At 35.3% G+C, this 16,633-nt stretch overlaps 1 long non-coding RNA gene across 2 annotated transcripts in view; it reads left to right on the top strand.

Annotated features, from left to right (window-relative positions):
- Positions 1–12,312: 12,312 nt before the first annotated feature.
- Positions 12,313–16,633, top strand: part of LOC118170616 — a 233,999-nt gene continuing 229,678 nt past the window's right edge. For both annotated transcript variants that reach the window (XR_004752804.1, XR_004752803.1), the window contains exon 1: positions 12,313–12,607. This is a non-coding gene — a long non-coding RNA (uncharacterized LOC118170616). The remainder of the gene's footprint in view (positions 12,608–16,633) is intronic.

Here is a 16,633-nt window from a genome sequence, read left to right as displayed (position 1 = left end):
CAAGCCAATGCATTACAGACGATGGATCTATACTGCATTGTGCTAATATACGCCAGGGGATTTTTTCCTTCCCTGTACTCAGCTTTGATCCCTGGGGTCTGAGTCTGATTTTTCTCTAGCATGTTCCAGTGTAAACCAGGAATGCCTCCATTGAATTTACATTGTAATCAGAGCTATGCTGTTAATGACTGTGACTTGTCAATTAGGAGAGCTAAGTGGTGTCTTTGCCCCTTTTTGACCTTTGCAAAGAGGATGTGAAATCCTGGTGTTGAAGCTGGTCAGTGGTGAGTTCTGCACTGTTAGTGGAATTAATTCATTGCAATGGTTGCAATGAAGCAGGTTGCTTCAGTCTCCGAATAGAAAGTTGCCATATATTTTTGAATGAAACATTAACTTGTGGCTTCTGGTTCTTGCTCTGATAAAACTTCTAAAGCTTTATTTCATACTTATTTGAATAATAGTAATAAGGCTGTGCAAGTTCTGATATTTGGATCCTTGTGGTGTATTGTTTTATGATTGGATCTGGTCAAGCATCTTGTTCAATGTGTCTCCAGTTGTGTATTGAAATTATTTGAAGCTTCTAGGCTTCAAACTGAGAACATGTGCTGCCATTGAACCCAGAAAAATATCTGGACTTGATTCAAAGATACAGATTGTCTGCATAGTGTTCCTTCCTGAAAGATGGAATTTAGTCCAACTGCTGGTTTTGTACTCTGCCAGACTCCCACCATAGGTTAAACAAACTTTCAGAGAGTCTTGCTGAAGTTGAGAATTTTGATGTAGGTAGCATGTTGTAGTAGCATGAGCAAACAGACTGTGCAAAGTATGTCTAGCCAACAGTCCAATCTTTCAGTGCAGCCTAGTTACCTCTAAATGGGATATTTTGAATATTGGAGACCATAGAGTAACTTTAATATAGAGTTTTCACCCAACTAATATATCCAGCTTGTCATCTCAAGGATCCTGAATGCTCTGCTTCCTTTCATTTCTGTCCCTCTGCTTAGGCCTCATCTCTTGTTTCATCTTGCTGTGGAGCCAGATGAGATCATTTGGATGGCAGAAAGTGAACTTGGAGAACTAAATGTCTTCCAAGAGAGGGGGAGAGAGAAAGAGGTTATAAGGGAGACAAGGACTACCCTTTTAAATGGCAGTGATGATTAGATCAGTTCACCTATTTCTTTATGGATAGTTATGACCTTAGCTTCAATGCACAAACAGTTCATTTTTTTTGAAAATAACCAAATGGCTGTGTAGAGCATTTAAACCTTACTATTGACTTTAAGGATAAGCACACATAGTTAGATATAAATGAATTTTCTGAACAGAGACTTCCTTAAATTCACTCAGTGCTCCTTCACCCTTTTTGAGATTATAGAATAATTTGCCAGAGATCATGGAGATAGGGTTTTCCCTTTAAGCTTTTACTATATAAAGGTGCCCATAATGTTGAACTGATGAAGAAGCCTAAAAAGCTTCCTCGGTGATAAGCCTCCATCAACTATCATAGAAATTCTTAAGGTGACTTCATTGCCAAAGTGACCTGACAACCAGTCCTCAATTCAAGTTCTTATGTGTTAGAATAATATGTGTGGTGGAACTGCACTTAAATCAGTGACCCAGGATTATTAGATTTATGACAGTATCTCTTAGGAATTGGAGTCCAGGACAGAATAAATAAGGCAACTATCAACTTTATACTCAAGTTTTCAGTCTTTCATATATACACAGTGTTCATAAATTTGAATGGAATCCATAAGGTTTCTAAATGTAAATTCCACAAATAATCCTACAGCACTATTGCATAATTATGTCTATTTCCATAATCAACCAGACTTGACATCTTTTATAGTTGTTACATTTAATCCTTATTGGAGGAAAAAGAAAAAAAAAAAAAAAAAAAGTATTATTTTGTTCTTGCTTGGCGTTTTATTTGTTTTAGGATGCATAGAATCCTTTTATAGCATTAGATAAAATCCATCCTTAAGAGAAACCTTATTGCTATTACTTTGTAGATCCTGGAATTACTATTATATTCCTTGTAAAGGGCTCTCCTTACTTTAAGAATCTGGTATTAGCACAATGTGTTTTCCATTACAATAACAAATACATCGAGAACGCAAATGCCTCTTGAGAGTCTAAGCTGTCTGAAGGGCTTTAGTGTCAGCTATTTGTTTCTAGGAGCTTGAATTAAGAATTGGAAATGACATTTTTACTTGACCACTCACAGTTGCTGGTACATTAATGTGTATCTGCATGTCAGGAATACAAGCTGTGTTTAAAGACCAACCTTTTATATTACATATGACAACTTCATAGATTTCTTCTTACACTAAGACATAGTTTACTGTTTTCTAAAGGTATTTTTCATGAGTAAATTCCACTGGATTAATTTCTCTCTTCATAAAAAACTAAGCAATACATCAAAATTATGTTATCCTACACAAAAGCAAAAGAAAAGGTGCTTTAAAGTATTTTTTCCAATCTGTATTTCTGGCTAATGCCCTCTGGATTTGGCTCTCTTCTCACTTGCATGTTTGTCAATCAGGACTATCTCAGAAATCAATGATATTACAGAACTTTAAATGCAGAGTAAGAAAAGCATCAGGGCCCGTGTATTTATTCATATATGCAACCAAAAAACAATAAATACTTCGTAATTGTTAATTTTTAGAGCTCAGCTTGTTAGCCGATGACTCTCTAAAAGCTTTTGTAGTATTTCTGTAGAACAGATTTAAGAGATATTCAAAAGGCAGACATAAAGATCCAGATCCATATTGGTTTTAAGTAACTAGATAAAAATATTTTTATTTTGCCCTAATTTGTTCAGAGGTGCTACAATATCCTAAATGGGATCCTGGTGCGGGGGCAACTTTAACTTCATCTGTGATATTGTCCTGTAGCTAAGGGGATAATGCTTAGTATTATTTGGTTTATTAAATTTATATATATATATATATATATATATATTTTCTATATTGGAAAAATAATTTTGTGTACTTGGAGCTCTGAGTCTTTGTGATGAATGGAAATGAAGCAAGTAACAGACTTTTTCGACCTGTGGCCAAGTAACAATAATAAAGACAAAGGTTTAAGTTATCCTATAGTCATTTGTGGTTTTTACATTTTCAAGGTTATACGGCAGTCAATCAATCAATTATATTATTAATAATAAACTCTTTAATAAAAATAACCTTTGTGTACCATAGTTATCTATGTCTATAAATTATGCATTACTATGTCTATAAAAGATACAAATTAACTTTAATCTGAAGAGGTGCTGTGGTTTTATTTATTTATTTATTTATTTTGGCATTGAGAATATAAATCTGATCAACCTTGACACCATTTGATATAAAGTTCATACATGTTTTTTTTTTAATGACACCAGACTTCATAGCATGTTTTGTCTAAATTTTAGCTACTGTTGGCTTTTAGGGTAGAGATAGATAAAATACGCACTAGTGTTCTGTTCTTTTGTTTCAAACTTTATATGTGTATTGATGTAATGGTAATTATAAGTCAAGAATAAAGCAAAAGCTGGTCAAATCAAATGATTTTCCTTCAGCTGATGGTTAACGTTACAATGTCAATGTCTATTATGATAGTTTGCTTAAAACATCTTAAAACCTATACTACTGAGGAAAATTGAAATATGTATTTAACTCTTCTTAAACATTGAATAAATTGTAATTAACCCAATGAAATCAGTATGTGATTACCATATTCTTTTGAGCCACTTGTGAGGAAATCTTAATAGGAAAGGAATATATTTCAGAAGAAATGGTGTTTCCAGTACCACTTGCTTAAATTATCAAGTGACACAGAAATGTTGATGCTTAGATGCAAATTGGACTGCTCAATTATTACAGCACAAACCTAATTCCCAGATTCTTGCCTCAGGAAATCTAAAATCGACCAAGCCCTCCTTAAACACACATACAAAACTACTCTTTGATCACACCTAATGTGTATAAATTGCATGAATATGGAGAGGAATTTTAAAAGTCTTCTGAGCTGGACTCAGCAAAATTCTTGTCACTGTCTTCAGTGCAGATGTGATGCAAAGACAAGTAGGCTCTTCAGTCAATAGTTCTGCTTTTTTTGCCTTCCCCCAGCAGTAGGAGGACAAAACAAAATACTCTGTTTCTTTTTTCTTTTTTTTTTTTTTTGTCCATCTTTGTCAGCTTTGAGTCTTAACTAAGGATAGTGTCCTTTTACTACAAGTTTAATGTATATGACCAAAAACCTATGTGCATTTATGTGCTGGGGCTAAATCCCTGTATAGTGAAAACCATTAAATCACAGGAAAATTGAGGCTGGAAGGGACTTCAGAAGATTGTGTAGTTTGACCTCCTGCTCAGAGCAGGGTCTTCAGATCTGGTGACTCTGGGCATGGCTTCCTTGACATCACTGGAGTCATACTAATTTATGTATCAGGCTTTAACTAAGAGGCAAAAAAATCTGTGGCAGAGATATTTTGCTTTTAGCTTTCTCATGTCACATTAAACCTTGAATGTGCATTGGTTTTTGTCACAATTTCTTCATGTCATTTGTAAGTGACATACCTAAAATGCTGTCTGAATTTTTAATGCTTTACCATCAGACAGTGTCAAGCAATTTGCTAAAAATAAGCTTTTAACTAGCTTTCAGACATCAGAGATTGCCAATGTCCCCCCGTTAGCTCTATTAGCTACATTTGAGTTTTAAATATTTAATCCTTTATTCTGTTCAGATGTTGCTCAAAGACCTGGCTCTTCTAAATCCTTTCCTATTTATATATACCTCTACAATCTCCTCTCAACAAACTCTTCTGTCACGTTCTAATTAGCTTTAATAAATTTTAAAATTCTGCAAGGAGCTGAACATCAGGTGAATGAGCTGTCACACTGTCGTGGATTGGGTAGTTTTTTATCTGGCCTCTTAGCCATTAGAAGTAGACAGTTTTTGTGTCCTAGAAACAGAAAAGTCTATTAATGAAGCAACAGGTAAATAGAGGACAGCTTACAAAGATTTTCCTTCTCAAGATCAGGCTGGGTAAAACAGAAGACAGCACTTCTTGGTTTTATAAAAGAGGTTTTAGTATTCAGTCAAATATGTATGGCTTATATGTATATTAATGAAAGAAAAGGTATGAAAAAAAACACCTTGCTTTTGACCAAATACCTTTCTGTTACTTGTCAGCCTAGAAAGTGGCAAATAGAAACCACATATGAAAATTAAGTTACACAATATATAGCTGGTTATTGGAATTGGAGCTGTAGGATTAAATTTGCTAAATGCTTTGGAAGTACTTAAAAAGTTGAAGGATTTTTTAAAAAAGAAGCATTCTACCAATACATATTCCAGAAGTTTTATGGCAGTGGGAGTGGAAGAAAATAGTATAGAAAGCAGCAGACCTAATTAATACAAGCACAGCCCTCATCTGAAAAGGAAAAAAAATAAATAAATAAAATCATTTTAACTTTATATTGTTTTTAAACACAAGTGCAGAATCTACTGGTGATATTTGATTAAAGTGCAGCATGTGAGACAACTGAAAATAAGAAGAAAGTAATCTGCTGATGATTTTACTGCAGCTATGGCTAAATGACCTGTTCTAGTACTCTTGCAGTGCTGTGCCAGAGAATGATGGTCTACGCAATGGTCTGAGTATCACAAGATATCACATACATAAAGCAAAATGAAGTTTCTGGAAGACTCTTGAACTCAGCTTGTTTTATTTTATTTTTTTTTTGAGATCTACAGTGAGTTCATATTTCTAATAGGTAGGTTAATCACGAGTGAGTCAGTGGCTGTAGCCCTCTTGACATCTCATAGAAACCTTGAATAAAATACTGGAAGTGTTAAAATTAATGTCAACCTTCCATGTTCCCAGATTCAATTCCTACTGTCATTTGTTTTGCTAGTCCCAGTACACTAAGTGCTGTAAATGCACTGAAATTTGTCTGCTTGTGGATGTCACCTTACAGGCATGTAACTAAAATCTGAAAGAGAACTAAACCTGTTCCATTTGGTTCTAAAGACCAAACCTTTAGTCAGCCTGGCAAAGGGAAGCAAGCTCCTATTTTTTCTTCCAATTACAAGGAAGAGTAGGAAAAACTTTATCCAAGAAAATCACTAGTTTTAGTTCTAAGCCTGCCCAAATATACATGGAATTTTAGTAGTAATGGCTTTTAAAATGTTGGTAATATGTATAATTTGAATGGCATTCCTTAATTTGTTTCAGATTACCACATACGGTTACCATGCAATACATTCAGGCTTTCCAGTCGCATTGTTGTTGGTTTTTTTTGTTTGTTTTGTTTTGTTTTTTACAAATAAGGAAAGAAATGTACTTTCACACCAATGTGAATTAGATGCTGTTCCATTGAAATGTGTGAAAACCAGCGTATATCAAATGGGAATTTGTTTGGAATAGCAGGAAGAAAACCTTAAAAGAGAGCCTATTCACTTGTATGTGTTATGGAGCCATAGATTATTTTAATTACATTTCCTTTTTATAGGTAGTAAACTACAAGGGAAGTTTTGCTACCCATTCTCTGAAGTTGTTCCTGAGCTTAAGCAACCAATCAATTTTTAATAAAGTGCTACTGAAGAATTCTGCTGTTAATAAATATACAGTGACTTAGAAATATTAACTGTATTGTTACCATTTTTGCTATGTGCATTAGAGAAACAATGATTTTTGCTTTGATCAACTTTCCATCCCCATAGATATACTAGGAGTAATTCTGTGTGGAGTTTTGTGATATTAACTACTTTGGATTCAGATGTTTTGTGCTGCTGTGGGGCTTACTTCGTAATATACCTTTTGCTTTGGGTGTCAATTTATTTGTGCTGAAGAATACCACACGGCCCAGATCACTTAGTTCTGTGCTGAAGCAGGGCCACACACAGTTGCTATGACTATATATACTTTTTTTCACTGTTATAGTCACTTGAATTCTAAACAGGTATGTGCTGCTGCTTCTCTTTCGTACATAGAATCCAAACTGTGGTGCTACAGTTCAAAATGCCTGAGATTACATTTGGTTTCAGGGTGGGCTAAATCACTCGGTACCCGGTTCTGTGCTATCCATGCATTCTTAGTCTTTGGCCCACTTGGAGTTTAGGCAAGCTGAGCATATCCAAAACTGTATTAAGGGTATAACGAAGTGCAAGTCTCACTGTCAGTTCCAGCTCCACCAGTCTTCTCTTAACATTCTTCATTATGATTTTAGAGAAGGTAGAACAATGTAAACTTTTCTGTGCAGGCTGTTTCTGACAAATATCATCTTTTATATTTACTCCACGTTTTTAATGAGGATGTTATTAGTATGCATCCTTGATGTTCGTGACTGAACGTGAGCACTAATCAAGAATGGCATTATAAGACTGCTGATTTTTCATTGTATGTGACCAGGTTTATCTTTACAGTAATAATAGTGTATTTTTACAGTAAATAACTAATGAAAATTAGGTCAAAAAACAATGTATTTCCATAATTTTTTGATGATTTAGAGACATTTTAACTTTTGAGTATATTTTGCTCAGTGAAGGTAAGGTGCCTGAATAAGGCAAGTTTCATGTATGAATTTTAGAAAGAAAAATCCAATGTGTGCTTACAGTGTTATTATTTCTGACTTCACCCATGGCCAGTACATTGCATTAAGTGTGCACAAGCATTGACTCTCTCACTTCTGACCATAGGTTGTCTTCATCGATCTTTTGACTTGTCTGCTTAGTTAACTGTCATTCATTGCTGAAAAGTTTTTTTTGTTTTGTTTTGTTTTAAGTTAATCTTTTAATCTTCAAACTGTTACAACTGTAAAATAGTTAGCACATCTACAATTTAAAAAACATACGCCAAAAATCTTCAAGAGGGGTTAGTACTCTCTGAAGCTCCGTTACTCCACAGAATTCTCCCTACATTGGTGGAGCTAAGACCTTTGTTTGCCATTGGCAAACAAAGCTGTCGGGTAGCTTCTAGCACCCCCTTTAATATAAGGAGAATTGAAAGAAAGTCACTTGCTATCACATCTGTGAACATGCAACTTAGCAAAACAAAGTATTTTTAAAATAAATTCCTTTTAGTTAATCTGATTACTGGGCTTTTGGTTGTTTGTGTGCATGTGTACGCATGCTACTAGTATTAATAGTTGCCTGAGGAGCAATGAAGAATAAGGATCAAGAAATTAGAATTAAGTATGAATCCAGTTTCTGTTATTTAAATATTTAATCATTGCCTCAACATATGCAAGTCTTATGTGGCCCTGTCTTTGAATGAGACGAAATAGTTGCAAAGACATGAAATGTTTTGTTTTATTATTATAAGTTAAAGGATAAAATTCAGCTAAATATAATCCTGTGTCTGTAAGAACAGTTACAGAAATCTTCACAGACAGTATTAAAAATTCAGGCTCATCTGACAGGAATTGATGTTCCAAGAAGTATAAAGGCTCATACTTCAATATTTACTTCTTAACTTTGATTCTGCTTTGCTTTAGCTGATACAACATTCCTAACTGTAAATATATGTCAGTTTTCTGATTTTACATATATATATGCAAATACAAATATATCAGGGTAATAATCACAGAATCACAGAATCACAGAATTTCTAGGTTGGAAGAGACCTCAAGATCATTGAGTCCAACCTCTAACCTAACACTAACAGTCCCCACTAAACCATATCCCTAAGCTCTACATCTAAACGTCTTTTGAAGACTTCCAGGGATGGTGACTCCACCACCTCCCTGGGCAGCCTGTTCCAATGCCTCACAACCCTTTCAGTAAAGAAGCTCTTCCTAACATCTAACCTAAAACTCCCCTGGCGCAACTTTAGCCCATTCCCCCTCGTCCTGTCACCAGGCACGTGGGAGAACAGGCCAACCCCCACCTCTCTACAGCCTCCTTTAAGGTATCTGTAGAGAGCGATAAGGTCGCCCCTGAGCCTCCTCTTCTCCAGGCTGAATAAGCCCAGCTCCTTCAGCCGCTCCTCGTAGGACTTGTTCTCCAGGCCCCTCACCAGCTTCGTCGCCCTTCTTTGGACCCGCTCAAGCACCTCGATGTCCTTTTGTAGCGAGGGGCCCAAAACTGAACACAGTACTCGAGGTGCGGCCTCACCAGAGCCGAGTACAGGGGGACGATCACCTCCCTAGCCCTGCTAGTCACACTATTTCTGATACAAGCCAGGATGCCGTTGGCCTTCTTGGCCACCTGAGCACACTGCTGGCTCATATTCAGCCGACTGTCCACTATCACTCCCAGGTCCTTCTCCGCCTGGCAGCTCTCCAACCACTCATCTCCCAGCCTGTAGCTCTGCCTGGGATTATTACGCCCCAGGTGCAGGACCCGGCACTTGGCCTTGTTAAACTTCATGCAGTTGACCCCAGCCCATCGGTGCAGCCTATCCAGATCCTCCTGCAGAGCCTTCCTACCCTCGAGCAGATCGACACTCGCACCTAACTTGGTGTCATCTGCAAACTTACTGAGGGTGCACTCAATGCCCTCGTCCAGATCATTGATGAAGATGTTAAAGAGGACCGGCACCAGCACCGAGCCCTGGGGGACGCCGCTAGTGACTGGCCTCCAACTGGATTTGACTCCATTTACCACAACTCTCTGGGCCCGGCTATCCAGCCAGTTTCTAACCCAACGAAGCGTGCACCAGTCCAAATTAATAATGATTAATAAATACCATGACTTTCATTTCTACATATGAATTCAGTCCCTAGTAAAAACATGGCGTTTCCTAAATTATATGTAGGTTATAAATTGCACCTAGATGCCTCTTCCTCGTGTGATTTTCTGTCACAATGGAGTGAGAAATTATTAGCATCATGTAATGACAATGACTTGTTTATGCAAACTTTTGGAGTTTTGGATTCAGAGTAAACTTCCTTTAATAATATGCTACCTGATGAAGTGCTGACTGAATATGTGTCCCTTCTTTGATCTTTGAACAGCTTTTGTTAGCAATCAGCTATGCTGAATTTAAAAAAGAAAAACTCCCAGGAGTTCTGTAATTGATCAGGAATACAAAATTTCTGACATAAAATATCCTAAAAGAAGGGAATAAAAATTACAGTATTTTTATTTTATTTCATAATATCCAGCTCGGAAATCAAATTACAAAAAATAAAATAAAAAATAAATAAATTAAAAAGGCAATTTTTAATCTTTCTACTCTAGGGCACATCATATGTCTCTATATATTCATATGTGTATTCTTGGTCAGTTCTTACAGCTTGAAAGATTCTGAATTCATTTTAATTATTCATTTATATTACACAGAGGATAATTTGTCAGCCCTTTACAAAACAAAACAACAACAAAAATTATTTCTGCCCAAGCAGTTAGTGTCATATAAACCCTTTCATAAAATTGTCTTTAGGCAACAAAGATGACTAAATAACATGCAAAAAGCTCTGTTACTGTTTTCTAGGCATTTCTGCTTTTTTATTTCATGTCATTTACAGGTATTTTAATGTTACTAGAAAATATGTTTATGGAGTCTCCAATGCAGTAAGAAACCATGATTCTCCCTGACTTGGTTAGCACGTGGCTCTCAAATGCTGCCTGACTTTAGAAAGAAATGTTATCTTGCATAAAAGTATATACTGCTAAGATTTCAGAATAAGTCACTTCCTAATGTGTTTATACAGATGTAGGAATGTGCATCTCCTAATTTTGTCTGTATCTCAAGGTGCTATTCTCTCTTTTGTTGATTTATATAAATTTCAAATACAAATCTATTTTCTTATAATTTCTGAGTAATGTAATACAGCATTAATAACTATTGCACTGATTATCCATTTAAATGAGTTTGATGCTATTCAAGACAACAACACGTAAGAGTAGAAAGTATGAAGAATATCTGTATAAATATTTGTATGTAAAAACGATAGTATCACATTTACTGTAGGATTGCACATTAGATTTGCACATATATGGATTTACTGTAGGCTTCATCTATGGACTGTTATTAATGTTGCCCTGAACATGCTATATCCTGTAGTAATCAGAATTCCTGGAAAATATAATAATACTTATGTGAAAATAAATATTTTTAATTTCTATCTAGAAGACTTTTCGTTGTTAATTTTTTAAGATGGGAAAAGTATATCAGTATCCTAATTAAATTGGATGTTCCTTTGAACAACGTTCTCATGATGAAAGTCCCATGCAAATCATTTCTCTACGCAAAGTTCCTGGCTTCTTAATGAGAAGAAAAAAAAAAAAAAAAAAAGTGCCATCTGTAACATATTTTAAACTAATTACAACTGTACATACTTTTTTTTCTAAATTTGGTAATGGGAATTTTCATAATTGAAATTCTGAAGTTGTTACTGCTTTCAGTAGGTCTAGAATGTTATTATCCACATTTAAGGTTATCATTACTACATACGCATCCAGTATGGAAGTTTGAGTACGCTTTAATGCCTTTTACAGAAGAGTTAGTGTCAGTTGTACCATTTTACTGATGAAGAAACTGAGAAAGTAATGTGTCAAGGTCCAACCAGTAAAGACAAAAACTAGTACTAAGTCCCCAGTCAGTGTGTCATCAAGACGTCACTGTCTAGGTCAGTATGCTGAAGATTTCTGCTCCTCGTTTTACAGAAATGAGGAAAATATTTTGCAAAAATAAATATATGTGTCTGACAGCTTGAGTTATCATGAAACTTTTTTCTTTTCCAGACATTGAGAAAACAGAAGCGTGTGACTCCCTGAAAAACCTACTTTAAGATCTACAGTTGACAACCAAAGTAAGTGATTTGTGGCACTAATGTGTTTATAGAGGAACTTGGAAACAGTTGCCAAATTTTTAAAGAAAAGAGGTACAACTAGATATTGAATGGTTTTCCTTTTTCTTTTTTTTTTTTTTTTCCCTTGACTTAATTAGGATTATCAAGTGTTTTATTATTGATCCCTTTTTCTACAAATAGGGGAAGGACTTCTTTATCAAAATATCAGAGTTAAGATGTTTTTAATATTTGTAATCCTATTGCTTCATGTTGGATGCCTGTGTACATAATGATTTCCTATGGTTATTTACGAAATTTAGCATGGTCTTTTCTTGACGTTTTTACGGTAAATTTTCATTTTGATTCATGACCAGTTTCTATTAATGCAGAAATTATTTTGTGAGGAGAAGATATATCCATTCTTGTTGAAAACAAGAAAATGAAAATACAAAAACACAAAGACTTATAACTACAGGTTTAAAACTTATAACTACACCTGTTTGTTCTAACACAGGTGAAAAGGTGTTTTTAGCCTTTGAATCAATATTCAGATCCCTGAATGCACACTAGGCCTTAATTGCCCTGATCAGCCTCACCTGAGCATTCACCCTCTGCCAGGAGCTCTGTTTGAGGTTAGGCATGGAGGCAGTCTTTCCTAGAGGTACACTGTAGGTAGGTTTGTCTCTGTTCCTGTCTCTTGGGAGGATCTTGGACCTATGCTGCAATTCCAGCCACTGCTGCTCCTTCCTCTTGATGTGTCTGGGGCTGAACCGTTGGTAGCCCCTTGTGCTGCCCATCCTGCTCAGGACCCTGGGTCGCTGGAAGCTTCTTCCTCCATTGCGTCTTGCAGAGAAGCCCTGCTTTTCCTGTTTCCTGATGCCGTGAGTCTTTTCACATACGTTGAAGAATATGTGAAGTAAAATACTCTGTTATTTAACTCTTATCTAACACTTTGATGATGTTAAGACAGAAACAGTCAATAAATCAGGATTAAAAATATTACTTTGGCAGACAGAATAGCACCTGAAAGATGCATCGTTTACGGATGTTTGCAGGTAGCTGTGGTTAAAACACAGATTCTGATTTGGTGACTTGTATTATAGTTGTTCGTGTCCAAAATTGCATTTCTTGTGCTGGATGTCTATTTTTAAAGCAATTAAATATTTTTTGAAGTAAAATCATGTTAGAAGCTGCTGAGGTAAAGCAGTTTCGGTAGTTCTGAGGTGAATGCAAGCTCCATTTACATTTTTCTTTAAAAACAAAAGAAAAGGGACAACTAAAACCCAACCTGTTAGGATAGTGTTATAAATGAGCTTGTGGTTGCTAGCCATCTGTTTTCAATTATCTGCTTAAAACAAAGGATCACAGATTATGCAATCTGAAATTCTGAGCATGATGTAACATACAACATAGGTATGTCTTCAAAAAGAGTAAGATCCATAGTAGGATTTCTGGTAACTGGAAAAAAATAATGCAATGCCAAAAGTCACCCACACTAGGATTGATTTTTGATTCATTTCATTGTTTCCTCCTCTCATTGAAAGGAATACTGTCTTTAGAGAGTTGGGGTTTTTATTTTTTCCTCATTAGATATAAGGAATATAGACTATAATATACCACAGATGAAGGATGATGTGAAGACAGTACAGGAATGCGAGATGAATTAAAACATTGCAGTTAAGTTTTTGTTTGTATTAGTTTTGCCAAATCTTAACATAAGATTGATTAATGTTTTAAGTGTATGTGTTTGCCTTGGCTCTAAGCAAGCTAAAATCTTTGTGTTTGATTTATGAAATCTAACTTTTTAATACTTATGCTAAACAGCTGTGACTTGAACTAAACAAAACTTCATAAAATATTCCAAAAGTTTTACTTCAGTATAGAGGTTTCAGTGGTTACTTCAATAAGAGAAGGTATCAGTTTGTATAGTGTAAAGGACTGTTTTATATTAATGATGATGCAGACAGCTCATTTGTTGTAAGATTTCCTGCATTAATTATTAATTTTAAATCATTCCAGTAAAAAAAACATATATATAATTTTTCTTAAACCTCAGATTCCAAAATATAAAATCAATTTAAACTTAAATAGCTAGTTGCCATGAGAAAAGCTGTAGAGATCCACAGCAGGAGTTAATTAGGTCTTTCAGAGGCTAATTGTGAAATAAATGGTTTCAAGTATGAAATGCTGTAAAATGTTGTGGTGGTTTACAGCTGTTGCTCTGAGCAGCTAATCAGAAGTGTTAACTGCTGTAAAAAGAGAGTGTCTAAGTTGCCTCTTGTTCATGGCTTCCTAAGCAATATTCACTTTATATAAGCTGCTATATGCAATCTCATTTATGGACTATGGAAAATGCAAGTATATATAAATAAAGTACAAGATTTTATCTATTAATTTTTACTGTAACTGAAATCTTAACAGACTGAACGTTATAGGTCCAGGTCTCTTTATTAAAGAAAAAATAAGACTATGCAGGAAAAGTCTCAGTATTAATGCACTTTAAATTATTGTATGTACACTTTGCAACTTTCTACCCTTTCTCCTAATGTTATATGTATCTTTCCCCTACTTCTCTGGGTCCTAAGATCAGTGATCTCATCCTGGTGTTGGTAGTGAAGGTGTCTGAATAATTCAGCTTCTGGAGTCCCTCACTGAAAGGAATATGGCGTTGATGATTTCTTTTTTCACCCTCTAGGATTCACTTTGGGGGTCGTTTTATACATTTACTCACAAAGTTTTGCACCTTGCTCTTCACGTATCAGCCTGTGGCACAATGTTATATCCCAATTTACTATGTATGATGCTTGTTCTGTATGTTAGATATTACTTCTTTGTTCTCTTTGTTACTCTGAAACCGTTCTTGTGCTGGCCTGCTTTTCTATAACCGTTGGTATGAGTTGTTTCTAGAGACTTGATGTTTCCAGTGCTAAGTCTGTGTTACATTTACAGTCATCCCATGCTGGTGTTCCTCTACACTACCTTGTGTATCTCCAGTTCCCATGGCCTATTATACCAGGCCTTTATTTCTTTGTAGTAAGTCTTATGCTGGAATTGAAAGCTCATGGAGATATCATATAAACCTAGGCATAAAACAAATTAGTGGTATACAACAGTCAATTAGAAAAAAATATTGTTACAGCTGCACCAAGTAATACAAAGCTGCAGGTCTGTCAAGTAGAGTTCAGACAAAGTAAGCACGAGAAACCTTTGTTAGGAGACCCTGCAAGCTCACAATAAGGATTACAAAAAGTTCTAAGTCTTTAGATGATGACTCAGCAGCATACTTGTGAGTTTCAGTGGAAGTACTGCACAGTAAGAAAAAAATCTTGATCACATTGAACAGATCAGCAAAACAATGTTGTATTGTCAATAAATAAGGCCAGGCTTTGAGCTATAGTTTGATACTAGCATTCCCAAGTTTAGGATAACATTTATATATCACGGAATCACAGAATTATATACATATATATTTATATGTATATATTTATACATGTGTATATATATATAGTATTTATATATGTGTACATATATATAAATATAAAAAATACCTTTTTTATATGTGGCATACTTTTATTCATTAAGGTAATACTCCAGTTACTTGGCTTATGACTTCATTGTGCCTCAGGGTGTGTCTATGGCACTTTGGTCAGTCAGTGGTTGCTTCTTGGCCTTCAGGATAAGATCAATTGTAGTGTAGCATCTGTGATTACTGCAGATGGAAAAAATACGGCCATATTCAATGTCATATCATTTGGTCTGAGTTTCTGGCAAGTTCATTTCTGTTTGCAGCTTGCTTTTCACCACAGAGACCATTTTACATAGACTAACCGGGATCTTGGGTAGAGCTCTATCTCAAAGAAACTACAGATCTGCTTTGTAGTATAGTTTATGTACTAACAGCAATAGATACAATACTTTGTGTGGGCCAGCTACAGAATTACCTCCTCTCTTGGCCTACCAAGGCTGCCTTTCACAATCTCCTGATTTCTCAAGCAATCTGTAACCATAACATGTCTTTCAGTATAATTTGCTCTGTATCTCAGTAAACTTTCTTCTGCGATGTTCAAGTAGATGTGACTATCACTTCCAAGTAAAATGTTTGGCTTGAAGTTACATGAGGTGTTTCTAAGCAGAGTACCCTCCATCTCTGATTTGAATGCCTAAAATCAAGTGCCTTTAAAAAAAAAAAAAAAAAAAAAAAAAAGTGAGTGGATCTCTTAATTGTGCTTCTAGTTGAAAATGATTAAAATTCTCAAATATTGTTTGCTCTACCAGCCAATTTCCAGATGGATAACTTGTAAATATTGAGGCAGACTGAGATATTAATTTATTTTTACTTGGCTATTGATTTAATAATATTTTTATTTCATTCATATGCAACATTAATGTAAAAATATATATGGAAATACAGGCTTCTTCAAGTATGGCTTTTTGAAATTTTTATGAAGCCTGCAAGCCTTTAATAGGAAATACAGCATGAGTAACTACGTAAACCACTTGACATCTGTCTGTATTTATAAAAACACTTTTCATTTGCTGCAGTTTATTTACTCTTGGCACACACAAATGAAGTGTGACAGACACCCTGTGGCTTCTATTGATGAGAGGATTAATAAACCTTGTACTTTCATTATGACATCCTAAGCCATCAAGCATGAATACTTCAGCAGTCATTATTGAACATTGACACATGCTGCATCGGTAATCAGAAAAGACAGAAGACAAGAAGTTGGCAGAAATATGATTTTCAGCACACTCTCAAGAATAATCTCTAATATGATGTGTCCTTAATAATACATAGCTGCAGGCTTTCTATTTGGTTTCAGACTCATTTTCAGCTATAACAGTTGTTCTTTAAAGGCATGTTCAAAATCTTTACATACTTGTTGTACTGAGATGTAATACCT

This window comes from Oxyura jamaicensis, chromosome 8 (genome assembly GCF_011077185.1).
Source record: "Oxyura jamaicensis isolate SHBP4307 breed ruddy duck chromosome 8, BPBGC_Ojam_1.0, whole genome shotgun sequence".
Classification (NCBI taxonomy): Eukaryota; Metazoa; Chordata; class Aves; order Anseriformes; family Anatidae; genus Oxyura; species Oxyura jamaicensis.
This window is presented reverse-complemented; position numbering and strand designations above follow the sequence as displayed.